General features: G+C 43.7%; 1 long non-coding RNA gene across 1 annotated transcript in view; it reads right to left on the reverse strand.

Moving 5' to 3' along the window:
* The window catches only part of LOC109296988, a 257586-nt gene extending 237705 nt beyond the window's left edge, over window positions 1-19881 (reverse strand). The window contains exons 1-2 of the long non-coding RNA XR_002097131.1: window positions 19769-19881; window positions 16770-16860 (exon numbers count right to left, since the gene is read on the reverse strand). This is a non-coding gene — a long non-coding RNA (uncharacterized LOC109296988). The remainder of the gene's footprint in view (window positions 1-16769; window positions 16861-19768) is intronic.
* Window positions 19882-19888: the final 7 nt, after the last annotated feature.

Here is a 19888-nt window from a genome sequence, read left to right on the forward strand (position 1 = left end):
AACCTGGGGAGAGGGGAGAAGAGATGGCCAGGAAAGAATGGGGGAAAATTTAGGAAAAGAAAAGAGCACCAAACATAAAACAGGGGGAGAACAGTGGTCAACAGGAAAGAAAGAAAGCAATTCCTAATGTCATAACAAGGGCATAGTCAGAGATCTCTAATGGTCATTCTAGTTACAGTATTACTGACCACAAGCTCAATTTGTGTTATACTATCCAGAATCCTTAACAAAAAAAATTAAGCATATGTGGCAAGCCTCAGCCTTTCAAAAGTCTGCACCCAGAGAAATGAAAAAAACAAAAGCAAGAGATAGCAAAAGAAATGAGAGAGAGGCAAAAATGGGCAAGGAAGAGAGACAGCTTTAGGAAAAATAATTTATTTTTTCCTTTAGAAACAGACAACTTTAGGAACAATAATTGTATCTATTTATGTTCCCAAAAGTTACCATGCAGATTAAGAACAGCTCATGTTCTGATACCTGTGTAGCCTTCCACAAGCTAAAGGATTCTGCCCAACCTGTGCTGGACCAGTGTGGCTCAGCTGATGTGGAGGGGCTGCAACTGCTCTTGCACATTACAGGTCTGGTGTTGCAGCCAGGGTGAGAACTGTATTTTGGGCCAAAATTGTCAAGAGGGCTCTTTTACCTTTCACTGCATAGAGTCCAAATACTTGTTCTTTATGTGGAGAGAGTTGAACAGACCTGATGAGCTGGAGATCAAGTTCTGACTCAAACAGCTTAGTGGTACATTTTGAAAATGGAAAGAAGGAAGAGATTAAAAGGATGCTTTGTACCTCACCTGGTGACTAGTCACATTGATCTCTGTAAGAGTATTAGGGGTGTAAGCAGCTACTTAGTATGAATAAGAGGAGTTGGCAACAGGTGAGGACACAAATTTGAACACAAGCCCCTCTGCCTCCATTTCAGAGTCCATCCCTAACCTGCTATAAGTCTTGTCTATATATTCAACAGTGGATACAGGTAGGATTTGGGGAGCTACGAGGAGTTGGACAATAACCCCCAATCCATCCTGCAGTGACAGGGAGCACCGTGCAGAGACCCACTGTGTAGTGTAGACATGGCATTCAGAGACCTACTTCAACTCCTCCAAACAAAATCTCTGGACCTAGCCCAGCACTTGCATACTTATCTTCAAATCTATGTTTAAGTCCTGGTAATTTTAAGGGGACTTAGAGTAAGCGCTTTGCTAAGGAAGGATAGATTTACTCATGTGCCTCATTACTTTGATGAACTAGGACCATAAACCTATAGGATCATAGGAAACTAGGGCTGGAAGAGACCTCACAAGGTCATCTAGTCCAGCCTCACTGCTCAAAAAAGGATCATCCCTCAATTTGAATATAGTATTTTGAATGCCTGGAATCAGATCATCTGGACCACAGCTCCAAACTGTTAGGTGATTTATGATTACATTAAATTAATTATAGTCATGCTAGAAAGCTGTGTGTTTTTCTGTCTTTATAATACAATCTACATGTAATTCTATTTAATAAGAATGACATGTAGGAAAGTGAATCTTTAGTGGCAAAGACACAATTGGATGGTTTTATACATTGTAGAAAGACAAACAGAATGCCATGGCTATACATGGTCTAGATTTACCCACATATGCACCTGCTTTGGTTTCCTCTCAATACAAGAATATTTACAGTTTTTATCTTTGAGATAAAGTTTTATTTCAAAACATACCATTCTGGGTAGCTTTATTTCTCAGTGTTTAGACAGCCCTTTCACTAAAACACCAGAGCAGCTGGCAATAATTGCCACCTTTGTTGGCTTTCTCAGCAGAGGAGCTAGATCAGTCACATAAACTGAACTTCCCATTCATCTCTGGAAGGTTATGTAAGAATCAAGGCATGTTAATAGAGCAGTACTTTATGCCATCAGTGCCCAGGCTGTACCTGTTTGGTGAAAAATAGAGGATTTCACACTACAAATCTCATTATATCCTGGAGTTCACACACACACACACACGTGTGAGTGACAGCGTGAGAATCTCCGACCTTTAATCTCCAGCTTAGATTTCTTCAAACGGCACAAGAGGAAATTTAGGTTGGAGATTAGCAGGAACTCTGACTAGGAGGGTGGTTCAGCATTAGAACAAGATACCTAGATATGTTGTGGACTCTCCAGCCTTAGACATTTTCAGAAGCAGCTTAGATAGACTAGTGATTTGCAACTTCCTTAGACCCAAGGCACTTTGTTGAACTGAAGGCACCCCTCAGAAAGTACCAGCTCTTAATTTTTGCACAATGTTTGACTCCAGAAAAATAACAGAGCAATTCTTACGTTGCAAAAACCAGAAAAGGTCAGAATGTTTTTAACATTCTGAATTCCTATTTGAAATCTCAAAGTTTTATTGTGTGAATCAGGTTTGCATACCTAACAGTACTAACATTGCATGGCACCTTGTGGTACCATTGAAGAGATCTCAAGACACCCCAAAGAACTGTGGCATCCTGGTTGAGAATCACTGCGCGTGTCTACATGTGCACTTTAATGCACGTTATCCCATTTTAATGCATATTAAAGTGTCACCAAAAATGCACTTTCATTAATGCACATTAAAATAGGCTAATGCGCATTAAGGTGTCACTAAAAACTGTGTTCTTTAGGTAATGCACATTAAGCTGGGCTAATGCACATTTTCCTAGTACCTCACAATAGACGTCATTTTTACATGTGCTACAGGACTGGATGGGGGCACTTTAATTACAGCAGCTCTGAGAACCACTCTAATTAAAGTGCCCACGGTGTCTCATGCATCGGTGTCCCTGCGCTTCAAAATGGCAGTGGGGTGCTTTAATTAAAGTTTGTCAAATGAGCTATAGTTAAAGTGTCCCCGCCACCATTTTGAAGTGTGTGGACGTTAATACATGAGATGTGGAGGCTAGCTAGAGTGTGCTAAGCGCACTCCAGCAGACTTGATTAGTCAAGTCTGCTCTGACACACTGTAATTACAGCATGTTGGAACAGCCTCCAGGCACATCTACAAGCACCCGGAGGTACTAGATTTAATACACATTAACTAAAACGCATTAATGGACATGTAGACACACCGAGACAGACACTTGCCTGAGATGGTTTAGTCAGAGATGATCCTGCCTTCAGCAGGGGCCTGGACTAGAGGACCTCATGAGGTGTCTTCCACCTCTACTTTCCTATGATCCTATGTGCACACACACAATTATGCTTTATTTCCACAGCTAATCAGGAGAGCATATAGTAATCCTCGTCAAGTGCCAAGCTTAAGAATCCTAACACTTTCCAGAAAGTATTTTGTATCATTATTCCACTGAATTATATTGTAGTCTTAAAGGACCCTTTAGTCCTCTGCCAGTTTACTTGCTTTCTGTCAGTATGAATAAAAGCAATGGGTAGTAGAGACAAAAGGTGCTGTTACAGTGCTTTGCCACTAGGTGGCAAGGACTCTGGAAATAGCTTGTTTGCATTAAGCATACCAAGTTACCCCAACAAAGAAGCAAACATATAACATCTACATTGATGTAACTTACACCAGTGTACTTTAACTTCTAATTTTTCCCAGAGTAAGGGCATGTCTACACAAGATGTTTACTGCACAATAGAACAACTAGCTCTGCGGTAAACTTCTCAGCGTCTACACGTGGCCCTATTTGTCCACAGGAAAGTAGTAAACTCCATAGCAGGTTATTACTTGTAAATACAAGTACTATCCTGCTGCATATTATTTTCTTGTGCAGCAGCACATGTGTAGATGCTGACCCAGCTGGCTAGGGCATAAAGGTGCTTCAGTATAGGGGCTGACTGCAAGGTGGCCCCATACTGGAGCATCCTCATGACCCACCCAGACTTCCTGCAGTATGTTGAATCAGGTTGGAGCAGCCCCAAGCTGGCAGACTGACCCCTGCCCCCCGCCCCCGGCCCTGCCAGCCAGGGCTGCTCCAATCCAGCTAAATATGCTGCAGTCCCAGGCACATCTGTAAACATGGTGTCCAGGAGCAATAAACTCCAGCAGAGTTTATTGCTGGGTATTAATATGCATGCGCAAATGCACCCTAATTCTAATAAGTTAACTGGTATAGGGCTATATTTTGCGAGTCCACTTGTGTTTACACTGGCACAAAGCTGTTGTATTGGTGCTTAGTATACACAGCACAGAGTTTAATTGGACAGTCCTTAATTGGAAGACCTCAAGGAACATATTTTAAACATGTGTACTTTAAATGTCTTCTTGAAAGATTCATAATTTTCTATCAGATCATTAATCACTAAGCCACAGTTTGCTGACAAAATGTTGAACTAGGATATCTCTACATTTTAAGAAAGCACAGCCAATCTCAATCAGTTATGCCTCTCTGACTCTAATATTCTTCTTCAGAGGTTTAATTTATTTGGTGTGCCCTGCTTTTTCTGAGAGATGTGCATTTGAGAAATAATAGATTAATATGAACCAAGGTGGCCAAGACTCAAAAACCCAACATGCTCATATTATTGCTTCTAGAAGTGGAAATTCCTGTTGAATACAGCTCATAATTTTAACGCATTGTCAAAAATTACAGAGAAGAAGATATTTTCAGGTATGAAAAAGTAAATAATCATTACAGCAAAGAAGTTTAAAGGATCCTTTAAGTAATAAAGAGGCTCAGAGAAGGATGTGACACCTCCTACTACATTTTGTCCTTTTGGACCATGATGTGGTTTTTCCAAATACCGTCTGGCTTTTTGTTATTTCTTCATAAATCTGTGAGAAAGTAGCTGGGAACACTGAGGGTTTGGTGCCTCAATTATAACCTGCGCTGCATAAAGGATTTATAGTTTTCAAAGCAAGCAATGTTCCTTTACTCATATCAGGAATGTCAAACTCACTTTGTAACCCAGGCCAGATCCAGACTGGGGAGCTTCTCACAGGCTGGACCTGGCCTGAGGTACAGAGCAGTGGTCCCTACAGATGCACTGGTGGTGGTGGTGGTGGTGGTGGTGGTGGTGATGGCCATGGCAGTGGCGATAGCCACTGTGGCCACCGACCAGATGGCTACTTGTCATAGTGAATGTAACACAAGCAGTATTGGGCCAAGCAGCAGTGGGGCAAGTGAGAGCTGTATGGGCACAGCCCTCATGCCACAACAGGTTTTGCCCCCTCTCCCAAGGCCTTGGATTCTGTGGCAGGCCATGCCCACTGCTGGCCATAAACCCAAACTATGGCTCAGCAGTAGTCTGCTGGGTTGGATGGGGTAGTTCTGCAAACCAGAACCAGCTCACCAGCCGTATGTTTGACACCCCTGAATTATATGGACTGAGTTTGCATTTAACAGACAAGCTGTATTACCAGCATTGTGGAGACTTCTGGGGAGCTGAAGGCACAATTCCAACATATAAAATACTCCCTAGCTAACATAGGAAATGATGGCTATGTCAACCAGGGAAGAGCAAATCCACATGTTAAGACATCCTCGAGTAAGCTCCATATGGTCACCTGACATCATTGGGAGTTTCCAGATTGCCTTCAAGGCAGGGTGGAATGCCTAAGGCGTTGTTCTCTAGTCACCAAAGAGGGTCATTTTAATACCTTAATCTCCTGAACTGTATTTACGGCCTGCAGCTGTGGGACCAAAGAGGCCCACAGTTAGGCACACACTGAGCCTATTGTTGGCAGAACAGAGCTCTGGGTCATTTTGAGTGACATCAGCAAGTTAACTGAACTGCATTATGCTGCTTGTGACTGGAAGCTGTTTGTTTTTCTTTGATGCAATCAGTTTATTTTGGGCCTTTATCATTTTTAGTGCAGCACTCATTTTTTTTAAAGTTTTAATATCCCTTAAAGTATGCTGGGTGTGATTGAATAGGAACTGATTTCTAGTGGTTTCAGGCTTTCATGAAAAAAACATTAAATTGCTCAAGACTGAAAGAATGCTTACATTTAAAATAATGAAGTTCTAATTCAACTAGAAAAAGGGCATATATTGTAAGTCAAACATTATTTCCTTTGAAAGTGTGTAGCTTGAAATAAAGATGTTCTACAGATTTGCTTAATTTGCTAGTTGGCAAACCCTGAAAAATATTTTTATTTTCTTTTTAAAACTTCTGACAGAATTTTATTACCCTTTGTGTGCTTACATGGCAATTTTCTAATCACATAAGTAGCATTTTTGGCACTTATGCACAATCTGCAAATCTAGTCCCCCCGCAGCTTGTGTGGGTAAGCATCTGCGTGTACATCGAGCGTACTCAGAAGATTGTGCATTGGTCTACATATGTGCACCTACTGAAGGTGTGTAATGCACAGAAGTGTTGCCGGACAAAACCCACCCAGTTGCCAGCTTTCTAGGCAAGTGCCATAACCTCTCCATCACCAGGGCTGAAACAGTGGTTCTCAACCTTGTTAGACTCAAGACACCCCTAGGAAAATGCCAGCTCTTAATTTTCAGTTGTTTCTTGACTACAGAAAAATAACAGCAATTCTTCCTTTGCAAAGAACCCAGAAAGGTCACAGCAGATGAGACTGTTTTTGACAAGGATTTCTACTTGAAATCTCTGGGTTTATCTTGTGAATCATGTGTAGGTCTTTGAGAGCTTAGTATTGTGCAACACACTTAAAAGAATCTCAAGGCATCCCAGGGTGCTATCACTCTCAGGTTTAAAACCACTAGGTTAAAACACAGGAGTGCCCTCCTCAGGACTGATGCTCAGGTATGCGCACTAGTCCCTGGCCAATGTGTATCCTAATGCACATGCTTAGTCTACACACACATGCTTACACATTCACCCTGAATTATCAACTATGTACAAGTGTGAAAAAAGCTTCTAACACAGCTAGAAAACTCCTATTAAGGTCAAAGGGTAATAGGAGTCCGCCCTTTGTTCTGTCTTGAGCCCTGGATCTCAAGGCTATGTTCTACACCAGAGGTAGCTAACCTGCAGCACAAGTAGCACAGGCAGCCTCTCAGTGTGGCACACTTCTATCAGTTAGGGAATAGGTCAGCACAGCAGCAAATAAGGCAAACACAGAAGGCAGAGCAAGAGATTAGGCAGAGAGCACAGAGTAGGGAGCAGAAAGCAGAGCAGCAGACTGGGCAGAGGAAGGGGATCTCAGCATAGCAGTTAAGGAGGATGTGGGGCTAATTTGTGGCATACCTGATGAGAAGTTTGCCCCCATTCTACACTAATGCACCTACTAATTTCTGATAAAGCTACGAATTATTAGAGGAATAAAACTCTTACTTATTTTCTACTGGCAACACCAGCAAATTACTTGATAATTCTTGTTATAAGAAACGTATTTCTTCAAATTCAAGTAACAATATCATGTGCTTTTCTAATATTTACTTTGTACGAACAAATATCCACTTACCTTTTTTTTTTAAATAACCATTATTGCTCATGTTATTGTTTAGTATGGGTAGATTTTTAAAAGCACTCAGTGTTGCCCTAAGCTTTGGCCTTTGTTTAAAGTTGACAACCAGAATTAAGCCAACACTGTGTGTTTTTCCTGATCTCACCCTAAACGTTTTTACAAAAGCATAATCAAACTGTACAATAAATAAAACAATATATTAATAAATTGAAAAGACTGCAGTTTTTAATAATCTGACTCCTCTGATAAAATGAAGTTTCAGTTTAATGAGAATTCCACCAAAAGGAAATGAGATGGAAAAAAATTCTGATATTCACATAAGACAGAAACCAGAAAAAGGCAGATTTCAAAGAGGTGTACAACTCAGAAATTCCAGGTGAACAAAAATTAAATAATTTAAAATACAGCAACACATCAAAATGGCTCTGGCCTTCAAGCACTTTTTATAATCTAGTCTTTGGGCTGGTGAGGGTCATTTACAGTAGAGTGAAATCTAAAAGCAAATAGAATGTATCCAGGAAGGAGAGGAAGTACTGTGAAATCGAAATGAAGACATTCAAGGATTTCACTCCATTTAACTAACCTCAGCTTACATCTTCCAGGCATTTACAACGATCAGGTAAGTGCGATTAACTCTTCGGTCTCCTGGATCTTCAGAGGACAGGAATCTTTCCCCCAGGGAAAAATCCTTTACAGTACTGCCCTCTCCCCACCACTGCACATGAATGTCACATCCTCTGCCCCCACATCTAACCCCGCTTCTTTCCTTCAGACCATATCAACAACACTAAATTCCTATAAATCACAGATGTACAGCATGTAGGTGTGTAGACTCACATATATGAGCTTTCAGTACCACCCTCCTCAGTTTTCCTCACAGCAGAACTATACAAGTTCTGATGCCTCTTAAGTCAGACATATTTGCAAAAAGGGGGTGGTAAGACACATCTATAAAGAAAAGCTCCTGACAGTGTTTCTCTTAAAATTTCTGGGCTAGGTACAAGGACCAAATTAAATTAATATTCTATTCTGACTTAAACTCCTTTGTATTAATGTACAAATGATCAGCTAATACAAAAAATCTGGTCCCATGAGCAACAATGGGTTAATGGGTCAACTAGGCAACAGAATATTTGCCAAATCCACCCACACACACTCCACATAAAACCATGCTTTTTGATTTGCTTATGCTGATGGCTTCCCCCACCCCCAAAAGGGAAACAAAAAAAAGCTCACAAAGTTCAGAAGGTGTTCATGAAACTAAATTAAATCTTTTTAAATGTTTTGTGTCGCTGTAATATATGGCTAAGTACAGACATTCAAAAAGCCCCTGGTGGAAGCACTCAAACTATTATACTTTACCTAAAGCACTATAAGTTAAAGCTGGGGTGAATTGAATAGATGTTCAATGTTCGGTAGGGGGGCTCAGAGCCTGCCCACACTAGCTAAGGCCAGCAGGCAAGGGGTGCTTCCACATGCCTCACAGGAGGCTGCCAGAGCGACCCCTCTCCCAAGCCCTGCCCCCTCACCAGCTGGCAACTGGGGGCAGTGGGTAGAGGGAGCTCCTGTGCTGTGGTGCTCCCCCCCATGATTGCTGGGTTGGCTATTGTGGGGGCTGGGCCAGGTCCATATAGCAGGAGGCTCTCTTCCCCTACCCGCATTCCTGGCACAGCCAATAACTGGGCTGAGCAGTCTTGTGCTGCAGCTGTGAAGGGGCTGGGTGGAGGAGAGAGCCCCTCTGCCATGGAGCCTGTGGAAGGAAACCACCTTTGTTTCTCCCCAAAATCTCTGCTGTGTGACAATTTGATTAGGATGGGCCCAGCAGAGGAGACACACCTTTACCCTATCTCTTTAGGTAACCTGAGATGGATACATTCCTGAGGGAGGGGGGAAACCTGCTCCCTCTGCCTACATGACTGGTATCACCTACCTGGGTGAGAGGCTTCTACCTGGTGGGCTACAGTCTGCCCGGCAACTAGTGATGTATTTCAAATTGGTTGGCCAACAGCCAACAGGTGCTGGCTTTCATTGGACCAGGTGAACGAGGTCACAGGGGCTTTATAAGTTAAGACTGCCCAGGAGGAGGGGGCAGCAGCCATGTGGGGGACTCAGACTTAGAGAGGAGCTTTACCATTTGAAATGGGCTCTCTCCCCCATAGCTCATGAGCTAGGAATGGCCTGTCTCCAGAGGGAATCTCCAACAGCCTCTGGATGATGCTTGCGAGTAAGCTACTCGAGATCTGATTAGATATATAACTGGCAGTAACTCAGATGAGTGATCAAAAGGCTACCTTAGCCAGACTGTTACTCTTTGGGATTTCTATGATATTGCTCTATCTTGTACCCTATTTTTACTCTACCCCTTGTAATCAATAAAGTTCTCCTTTGTGACCGGTGTAGGAGACTTATTGAGGGGTGGGTCTAAACTATGCCTAAGAGGCGTCTTAGGTCTGCGGACTAAAGGAGACTCTCCTTTTTGGCCCCCAATTTGGGGAAGTGCCCCAAGTGCCTGTACTGGGTCAAGTGCCCATAGGACTATTAGGCCTGTGTTTCGCTGAGGACACAGGGCCAAGAGAGTCCCTTCTTGAGGTGGTGGCAACTTACGTTACCCCCAGGCTAGCAAGTGTGCTCCAGGAAGGGGGTCAGCTGGACGCAAGGCACCCCTAGGGAGGCACTCAGAGCCTGGAAGGTGGTCGGGCACAGTGAGGTGGGTGGCTCAACGCAGAAGCGACCCCTACTGGCCCACCACACAGCCCTCCCTCCACCCCCCCCAAATGCCAAGTATTGTTTTCATATCTGTTCTCCAGACAACGGCTGCAGATGGAGGTAAAGTTTCCTATTTCTGCCAGGGGTCATGAGCTTCTAGCCTCCTGGGAGTCCATGTCCTCTCTCTTCTTTAGCACTATCTCTAGTGGTTCTTCCTCCACAGTCCCTGAGGTCTCCTCCAGCATTGAATTAATGAACTCCTCGCAGAGGATTCTTCAGAGCCTCATCACCTCCTCCCATAGCTCTCTTGCCTGTCCCGAGAGACACCACCAGGAGGCACTGCTCACACCACAGGAACCCCAACATGGCCATCACTGGAAAGAACCTGCAAGCCATGGTCCCCACAGCACCAAACTTGGATGCAGGGGCAACACGTAGACGGTGCACGTGGGTGCACATGCAACCCCTGCAAAAAAGTACTGCTGACACTGCCAGCGATGCCTGTGGGTGATCGCCACCCAGTGGTCAGTGCTCACCACCCCCCCACCCCCCAACAGTGCTGGTGGCATCTGTGGGAGCTCACTGGCACTGGGCTCCTGCCACACTGGCGCAGTCAAGCCCCCCTAGCTACTGGGGCACACGCCATTCATGCCTGGACGTAGATGGAAGCCTCGATGGTGAGCAGTCCTGTTTGGACAGAAGCCTCACAGGTGGAAGCAGAGGCCATGGTAGTGCCTTTGGCATTATGACATCCTCCAGCCATTTCCCTGGGTCTTTTAATCTGCCTTCTCTCTTACTGCCCTTCTTCCAAGGATGCTTTCCATGGCAAAGTCACCTGGAAGCTGGCCTGTTGACTGCTCATTGGCCCTCAAAGTTTCCTTTTTTCCTGCTTCCTCACACCAAGCTTACAGACTCTCCCCTCGATGAGGGGGGCGCGTCAAACTGACTTGCAAATTGACCTGCAAATTGCTTACCCTGCTTGCAACCCCTGTTCGCTGGCTCCCTGGTTGTTCAGGGAATCTCCTTTTATACCCTGCTGAGCCTGGACTGGCTGCACCCCCTTGTTAGGGCTTCTGTCAGGCCCAGGCAGCAATCACTCAGTAAGCAGCAACCACTCAGCCAGCAATACTCTGAGCTTCTCAGCACGTGCCCCAAACACACGTAGCCGACCAAAGGCACAGGCAGCTCTGGATCACTTACCATCCCTGGGCAGGATCCAATGCCTAGTGCCTGGCTTCTCTTCCCCTTGCTCCAAGCAAACTGCCTGCATGACAAATAGTCCACCAGGGAGCAGTGCCTCCTGAGATACTGAAGGACTGCACATTGGTGGTTTTATCTCAGGTGAGCACCCAAAAATAAATTTAACTCCAGCTAGGTAGCCTTTAGCACTAATTAATGAGCCATAACTTGTGATCATTCAAGTGTTAGGTGCTCTTAACATGATCTAATTATAATGTGTAACCTCACCCTAACTTATAAGTGTTCAGAGCATATAGAACCATATAGTGAGTAAATTACAGAAGAACAAGTTGAATGGTTGATGTAGCACTTCTGATAAAAAAAAATGGATAACTTCACTGTGCTTATTATCTGAAAGCATCACTAGTTATTCAGAATCTAATCAATAAGGAAGCTAAAAGCGATAGTACATTTCAGCCTAGCAGATGAATGCAACTCCCATTCACTAAATGTCTTTAATAAGAGATTACCAAGGGTAAAATCCTGGCCCATTCAAGTCAGAAAGTTTCTTGACACTGACTTCAAAGTATCCAGAATTACACTCTTACCTTTTCCTTTTTTCTTTCTTTTATTTTTGGTGGTGGGGAGAGAGGAAAAAAAGGGGTTTTAAAAAAAAAAAAAAAAAAAAGCCAGAGCCTCTTCTTCCTCTCCCACAAATTGTCTTGTTTTCTTGCCATAGATTACAAGGTATATGAAGCAGGGACACTTTCTATGAACTTGTGTAGTGTCTAGTTCAATGCCCAATCTTGGCGTCTAGTCAATACTGTAATGAAAGTGAATTACAATAATAAAATTATATGATTAATTTTAATGTGAGACTGAAAAGAAGGAGAACATATTTTTGTTCCCCACTACCACCCTTCTGCTGTATTTGTATAATGTTAGTGTATATGATCAGAAATTTTATAGAAAAATTCTTGCCTCTTACTATTCCCTGGTTTCCTCTAAAATCAAAAGCAATTTGAAACTAGTTACTTTTTATAAAACAAATAGGTTTATAACAATGCATGCAATGTGTAGAGCATCATATTTTAATATGTTTACAATATGTCCCTTGAAGATCCATAAAAATGTAATCTCTTCCCTCAAACAGTTCAAAATTGATCATATTTAATCAGCAATAAAATTATAAATATAATTCCTTATAATGCATCCTTCATCAACATACTCTAAATTCCAAATAAAAATGTGAAACAAATTGAATGTTTTCAGGTAATACAGCAGAAAGGCAGCTTGCCATGTTATCAGAATAATTTATGTTAAAAAATTCTAATGTGTCCAAAATTAAAATAATACCTCCATTCTAACGCTTAGTTTAGACAACTCCACTGTTACTTCATATGACATGAGAAAGAGAAAATATCATCTTAAGATGATGCTGATAGTCCCCTGAGTTGACAAATACAAGTTACTTAAAATATGCTTGATTTTCTGTTCTGGTAAACTATGTTTCCAACAAGAAAAGAAGGTAAGGCTAGAGACCTAAAGGAGATTAAACCACTATTGTATTTTCCTTATCCTTAGGCCAAACTCTAGAATCACTCTTTTTAGCTACTCTAAAACTATACCCATCTGTCTGTAGCCCCCAGAGACACCTCCAGCAGCCAGAATTACCTGGAGTGCAATGGCACTTTGACCACGCAGACTCTTTCCTTAGACATTATTTTCTACCTTCCAGCATTGTTAGGGGGGGCTTACTTTAATTAAAGAAATAAATAACCATGCTCAAAATGATACAACCAAAACAAGGTAGCATATTGCACACAACATTTTCCCCTTAGAGACGGAATCTGCAGGAGATGCTAGTCACAGTGCTTGGTCCATTATAGGAAGGGGTTTGGATACGTTAGTGATGAAAGTGGATTAACAATTTAAAGAGAACAGACCAGAATTACGCTAGCTCTCCAGCACACATAGCTCTCCCCATGCCAAGGAGCTCCCCAGTGGTTTGATCCCCTCATTTACTGCCCCTCTACATCACCACAGAAGCAGAAAGGGGCTAGAAAGAAGGCTCTAACCTTACCTACACTACTGTGGTGCTGCCCCTGGGACTGCTGCCATGCAGCACTTTCTGTCCATGGGATCCTACTCCAGGCCTGCCAAATCCTAGAAATGAGGCCATGTGCTTAGAGTACCCTTGAGCACACACTGCAGTAACCATACTGGAGATAGTGAGCCTGAGAGCACTGCTTGGTGCCTGCTCACGACCTCTGAATACCAGCTACATTGAGAGGTCATAACTTGAATTTGACATCAGTGTAGTGGGAGGGATTGGACAGGGAGTGCTTAATGGTAATAGGTTCAGCATGCCACAGAGGCTGTAGACACATACTGTACTTCATATCACCATATGAAGCAGGCCTGAGATGAGGCATAACTAGTATTTTTGGGGAGCAGCACTTCCTCTTGAAGCAAGATTCTAGCCAGCACCAACCTCACAAGTGCTCCTAGGCCCTGGCTACCAGACTTGCTGCATGGAAGGTGCTGAGTGTAGAGGGACATGGAGTTGAGGGGGCACCCTCCCTTAGGCAGCACCTGAAGCAGCTTATGCTGTGCTCATCCACCTGTAGTTACACTACTGGTGCCTATCTTTAAATAAGTGGAGAATGAGAATCAAGGAAATTATAGGCGAGTCAGTCTGACCTCTATACTTGGAAAGATTATGGAGTGTGTCATCAAGGAATCTATTCCAAAACACCTCAAGGATAACAAGGTGATTAGGAACAGCCAACATGAATTCATTGACAATTACCAAATTTATACATGACACCAAACTGGATGGACTTGCAAATGCTTCAGAGGATAGGAGCAGGATTCAGAATAGCCCTGGATAAACTTGAAAAATGATCCAAAAATAATTGAAGGAAATTCAGTAAGGACAAATGCAAAGTCCTATACGTGGGACAGAACAAATGCAAAATGGGGGAAGACTGGATAAGCTTAAGTATTGCAGAAAACAAGCTCGTAGTTATAGTGGACCACAGATGGAATATGAGGCAAAAGTTTGCTCTTGTTGCAAACAAATTAATAATATACAGCAGAGGTTGGCAACCTATGGCCCATGGGCCAGATCCAGCTCACAGAGCCATTCAATCCTGCCGATCTTTAGCTTTGACAGCATTCAGTAGCAAGAGCTCTTGACAGCATTGGGCGAAAGGGGCTTTGCCTCACTGCACTGTGCCACACTGTAGCCGGGTGGCTGGGAAGCAGGCAGCTTTCCATGCCATGCTGCAGCTGAGCATCAGGGAAAAGTGGTGGCAGGGAGAAGCAATGGTGACAGCTGTGTCCTTCCACCAATCCAGGTATGACCTAAGCTTGGCCATCCTGGCCCACAAATTCACCACAGAATGCTGATGACCACTGGCACACTGAGTTAGCTTAATAGAAGTGTTACCTACAAGCCAAGGGAAGTGATTTTTCCACTCTATTCAGTACTGATGAGGCCTCTGCCCAGTCTTGGAACTGAACTTCAAGAACGATGTAGACAAATGGTAAGGAGTCCAGTAGAAATCAACTAAAATGATTAGAGGATGGGGAAATATGACTGGCATGGAAAGGCTGGAGGAACTGGGATGATTAATCTGGAGAAGAAAAGCCTAAGAGGGTTGGTTTGATAATACCTTTCAAATACCTGAAACATTGTTTTAAAGAGGATGGTGATAGAGCGTAATAACGGTCCTAATTGCAACAAGAGAAATGTAGGCCAGATGGTACGAAGCACTTCCTAATTCTGAGGGCAGTTAAGCATTGACAGAGATTCCTAGAGAAGTTGTAGAATCTCCATCCTTTGAAAATTTTAAGAGAAAATTAGACAAACACTAGGATGAGATGGTTTAGAGATGGATCATCTTTTCTTGAGCAGGGCATTGGATAACCAGATAACTTCCTAATGGGACTTTTTTTTTATAATTGAATGCATCTGCTTCCCCAATTCCCTTATGGGTTACATTATGTTAAGGGACTAGTGCACAGTTGCAATACCCCAGCAGGAGATCCAGGAAGCTTTATGCTTCAGGCAGGAACAATGTCTGTGAGAGCACAGCTGCTGATCTATCCATTGGCCAGGGTATCCATTAGCCCCCTGTACAGAGGGAGTCCTTTTGTGTGCATGTCAACACTTCCTACATGAGCAGGGGTCTCAGTTATTTCCTTAACACTGCTTCCCACCACTCTGTGAATTCCATATAAGCTTCTCATTTGCTGTATTATGGGAGAAAGCCAAAACTAATAAGGATGGGAGAGGAGTGGGGAGGTCATGGATGATACACAGTTGAAGTCTATGGAGATTCTCCGTTAACAATAGTATAGCCCAGGATCATGCTATCTTTTTCATAGACCTTAGCCTCAGACTGGAAGGTTGCAGAGAACACAGTGCCATTCTTTCCTATTCACTTGAGGAACTCAGTGCTATTAGAATTAAGTAGCCCTTGTATTCAGGGATGCATAAGGACCATCTTCTTCATCTCACTCTCTCCACTACCTTGTATTTGAGCAAAGATGGAGTATAACTGAATCCCATATATGAATCTGTTCCATTGTCCTCTCAAAGGAAAAATATACTTGTGAGAGTATCTAAATCTGTGCCTTTAGAATAACGTGCCCATCAGACTTCCTACTGGCTAAAGAAATCATGTTTATACCTAATATTTCAGATACATATTATAAAATAATGATTCTTCAACTTTCCAGGGTCGAAGGAACATTTTGAGCTTCCCTGTTAACAGTTTTTGATTGATATCAGAAGGGAAAATGACCTTCCTGCCTTGACTAATATTCCTATCTGATGTTGATTACTGCAACCTTGCACATTTAAAGTCTGTTCATCTTTCTTGATCGACACTCTGTCGTTCCCCTCTCTAATTCTTTTCACTGACTCCTCTTCAATTGTACATCAGATACAAGTTTCCTGGGTGGTATTTTCAAAAATCTAAAAAGATTAACAAACACAACCTCAATCAACTTTTGAAAATTCCGTATCTCCAATAATACTTGCTGCTTACGGCTAGGTAGGTGATGAACTATGACTATCCTTTTTCAATTCACTTCCCAAGTTCTCTCCCACACTTTTAATGATTTCTTTGGTCCTTTCAGTGCTCCCCTACTTCTACCCCATAGTAAAATGCAAAAGCGAAACTGAAAACAAACATATATCAAAACTCTGCCAATTCTTCACTGTATCTATTGGCTTTTATGTTAGGTCCTCAACCCCTCACTCTATTCAGTGTTGGTTCTTGTACCACACTCTATTCAGTACTGATGAGGCCTTATTTGGAATTCTGTGTCCAGTCTTGGGAACTGCACTTCAAGAAAGAGGAGGACAAATGGGAAAAAGTCCAGGGGGAAAAAACTAACATGATTAGAGGCCTGGGAAACATGACTTACAAAGGAAGGCTGGAAGAACTGTCTGGAAGAACCGGAGGACAGAAGCTTTGTGTGAGGAGGAGGGGTTTGTTAAGAACTTCTGAATACCTACCACCCTCACCATTGAAGGCCTTCTAGTTGCCCATGTCCTTTGGCCATTTTCTGTACTTCCCAGTCACTCCTGCCTTCTGTCGAGCCAAATCCTGCAAGTACGTACCCCGTAAGTACATTACACATGCTAGTTTTGATCCTGAAAACAAGCACGCGCAAACCCACATCGTGCCCACTGTTCCAATATAGCCAGTGGGACTACCCCATGGGCTGATCTAGAATTTTGAAAAGGGGATGGGTGCACATGGTGAGGTGAATCAACACATAGTTTTCTCCAATTAAAAAGAAACTAGAAGTGTTCCTAATACATTAGGGGCCTAGGGCTAAACTATTCCATTTAAAATGGAAGAAAAAAACAAATATAACATCATTAGAATGAGTCAAAAACAATCTGCAGGGCTGTGAAGTAGGAGCTTCATTCCCCAGGAGCAGCTAACAGACAGCAGAACTGCAGAAGAAAGGAGAGGTTGACTGATGGAACATCAAGACCATTAAAAAGAAGAGAGGGCCATGAACGCTTCAGGCATTTAAGAGGGAAAATGATAGCAGTCCTTGAAGGGCAGCCATAAAGAAGAGGGAAAGCACCTTTTCTCTCACTGCAGAGAGGAGGACATGAGCTAATGGCTTGAAGTGGCAGCAAAGTAAGTTTAGATTGGATATGTGGAAAAACTTCTTCACTGTTAGAATAGCAATGCAGTGGAACAGACTGCCTTAAAAAGTTGTGGACTCTCTGTCACTGGAGATGTTCAAAAAGAGGTTGGACAGCCGCTGGTCAGGGACAATCTAGATATAGCTAGATCTATGTTCTACCATAGGTATTTTCCATACTTCTGCCCCTGTGCCCCCTCCCCTTCTGCTATTTATGTCAGGGGGGTTTTAAACCTTCCCAGAAGCATTGGGTGTTGGCTACAGCCAAGGCTGGGGCCTTTGATTGTGGTGTGCCAATGCTTCTGCTGAGAACAAAGCCAGAGGTTCCTGGCTAGAGGGTCTTGCCCCTATGCTTAGAGTCAGACCATTCACCTTATTTGCAATCAGGAAAGAATTTTCCCCTGTACTCAGATTGGGATGCCGGGGGGCGGGGTTCCTTCCTCTATAGCAGGTGGTGTTGCCCTCTACCCTGGAATTACGTTGAATCAACATTTTATATAATCAGGACATTGGCTGCCATGGTTCTCCTGCTTTACCTGTGGCAAGTTTGGGTGTTACCTCTTGTTGTGTCAGGGTTGCAAGCATCTTGTGTAGAGTTTAGATTCTGGAGCATTCAGGATGATTTGGATAGGTATGACCCTGCCTCAGGCAGGGGGGTTGGCATAAATCAGCATTTCTCAACCTGTGGGTCACAATCCAAAGTGGGTCACAGGAATATTTGAAAGAGTCACAAGGAAACTTTAAAAATGAATCAGTAAACTTTAAAAATGGATTCTCTTTTAAAGGAAAAATGTGGGAAACTGTGGCTTTTCCCTTGCAGGCTGGTGGAGTCCCAGCCTGTGAGGGGCTGCTTGGGGATCCCCATGCCCCACACACATACCCTCTGCCCAAGGCCAGTCCAACCATTAGGCAAACTAGGTGGTCGCCTAGGGTGCCAAAATTTGGGGGATGCCAAAATTATATGCAGAACAAATTAACAGAACATCATTCTAAATAACAGTCCTGGCCAGCTTGTAGAATTGTGTTAGGGTTAATGACAAGTGCGAAACAATCAATGATCAAGCTATATCTTATATCAATAATAAACCATCAATAAATAATAAACAATGGTAATGAACAATAAAACAATAAATAATAAACAAACAATAATAACAATCAAGATCCTGCTCCTGCCTTTGTTTCCAAGTAATTTGCATTATCACAGATCCTCACAGGAGGTGAGAGGCTCCATACTGGCTATGAACTGACTGCCCAGAGGCGTTTTCTATCCTCTGTGAAATCCTATGAAATATGAACTTTAATTTCTACCCAGGAGAACTTTTACAATCTTTCCTCCAGTGCCTGATGAAGGGTGTTTGTGCCCGAAAGCTTGCAATTAAAGACATGTTTTTGCAATAATCTTGGTGGTCTAATAAAAGATATCATCTCTACTATGAGTCCTGATTGCCTCCAAACAATCAATAAGAATTTTTTGTTTTTATTGTTTTATTGTTCATTTTGAATACCAAATAAGTACATGTAAATGTTCATTCTAGACTTCTTATTTTCCTCTATATTGGAAGTGGTGGGGGCATCAAGGTACACCGTATGCCCAGGGTACCAATTACCCTTGGACTGGCCCTGCCCCTGCTCCATACACAGGGGGCAGAGCTGACCCAAGCAGGGTGCAGGGCCAGGGCAAATCACCCCTTGTGAGACTCCGGCCCGTTCCTGCGTGCCCTGGATCCAAAAAAGCTGCCATGGCCAACAACAGGGGGGAAATGGGTAGTGAGCAGCTAGATGTGGCCCCCCAAAGTGTGAGGCTCAGGGCGGTTGCCCTGATTCAGCCCCCCTCAAGGGACAGCCCTGACTGGGGACCTGGGGGCAGCAGGTTGGACGTGAGGGGCACTGGGTCAAGACTCCCCATCAGGGCCGGCCCACCCTATCCTGCAGAACCTGTGGCTGTGGGGGCCTCACAGCCCTGAACATTAGCAATCAGTGCTGTGGCAAGCGGCGGGGTAGGCAGTTGCCACCAGTCGGTGTTGTTGCTGGCTCCCTCCTCGCCACTGCCAATGCCACCATCGGCTTCTTCGCATCAGGGGGCCCCAAGAAAATGGACTGGACAAGGACCTGGCTGGGGTCGTCTGACCGCAGTGCTCTTTTCTGCCCAGGGCCGGGGGTCGGAGTTGATGAGGTTCCTTCTGAGCCTACACCTATGAATCAATGCTTCCCATCGCTGTTGACAAATGGGTCCTGGTGCAAAAAAAAGGTTGAGACCCACTGGCCTAGATGACCTCTGTGACTGACACCTGTGCAAGGAGGAGTTTGGAAAGGAGCAGGTGAGTCACCACAAGCCATGAAGCCAAGCCCTACCTGGCTGGCAATGCTGCTTCCCTGCCCGGTAGGCACTTGCTTGGGAACTGCGGAGCGGCGGCGCGGCGGGTGCCCCGCAGGGGCAGGAAGCGCTGCTGCCCCCTCAGAGGGCGCTGCCCG

Source organism: Gavialis gangeticus, unplaced genomic scaffold, assembly GCF_001723915.1.
Source record: "Gavialis gangeticus isolate Ggan-Ray unplaced genomic scaffold, GavGan_comp1, whole genome shotgun sequence".
Classification (NCBI taxonomy): domain Eukaryota; kingdom Metazoa; phylum Chordata; order Crocodylia; family Gavialidae; genus Gavialis; species Gavialis gangeticus.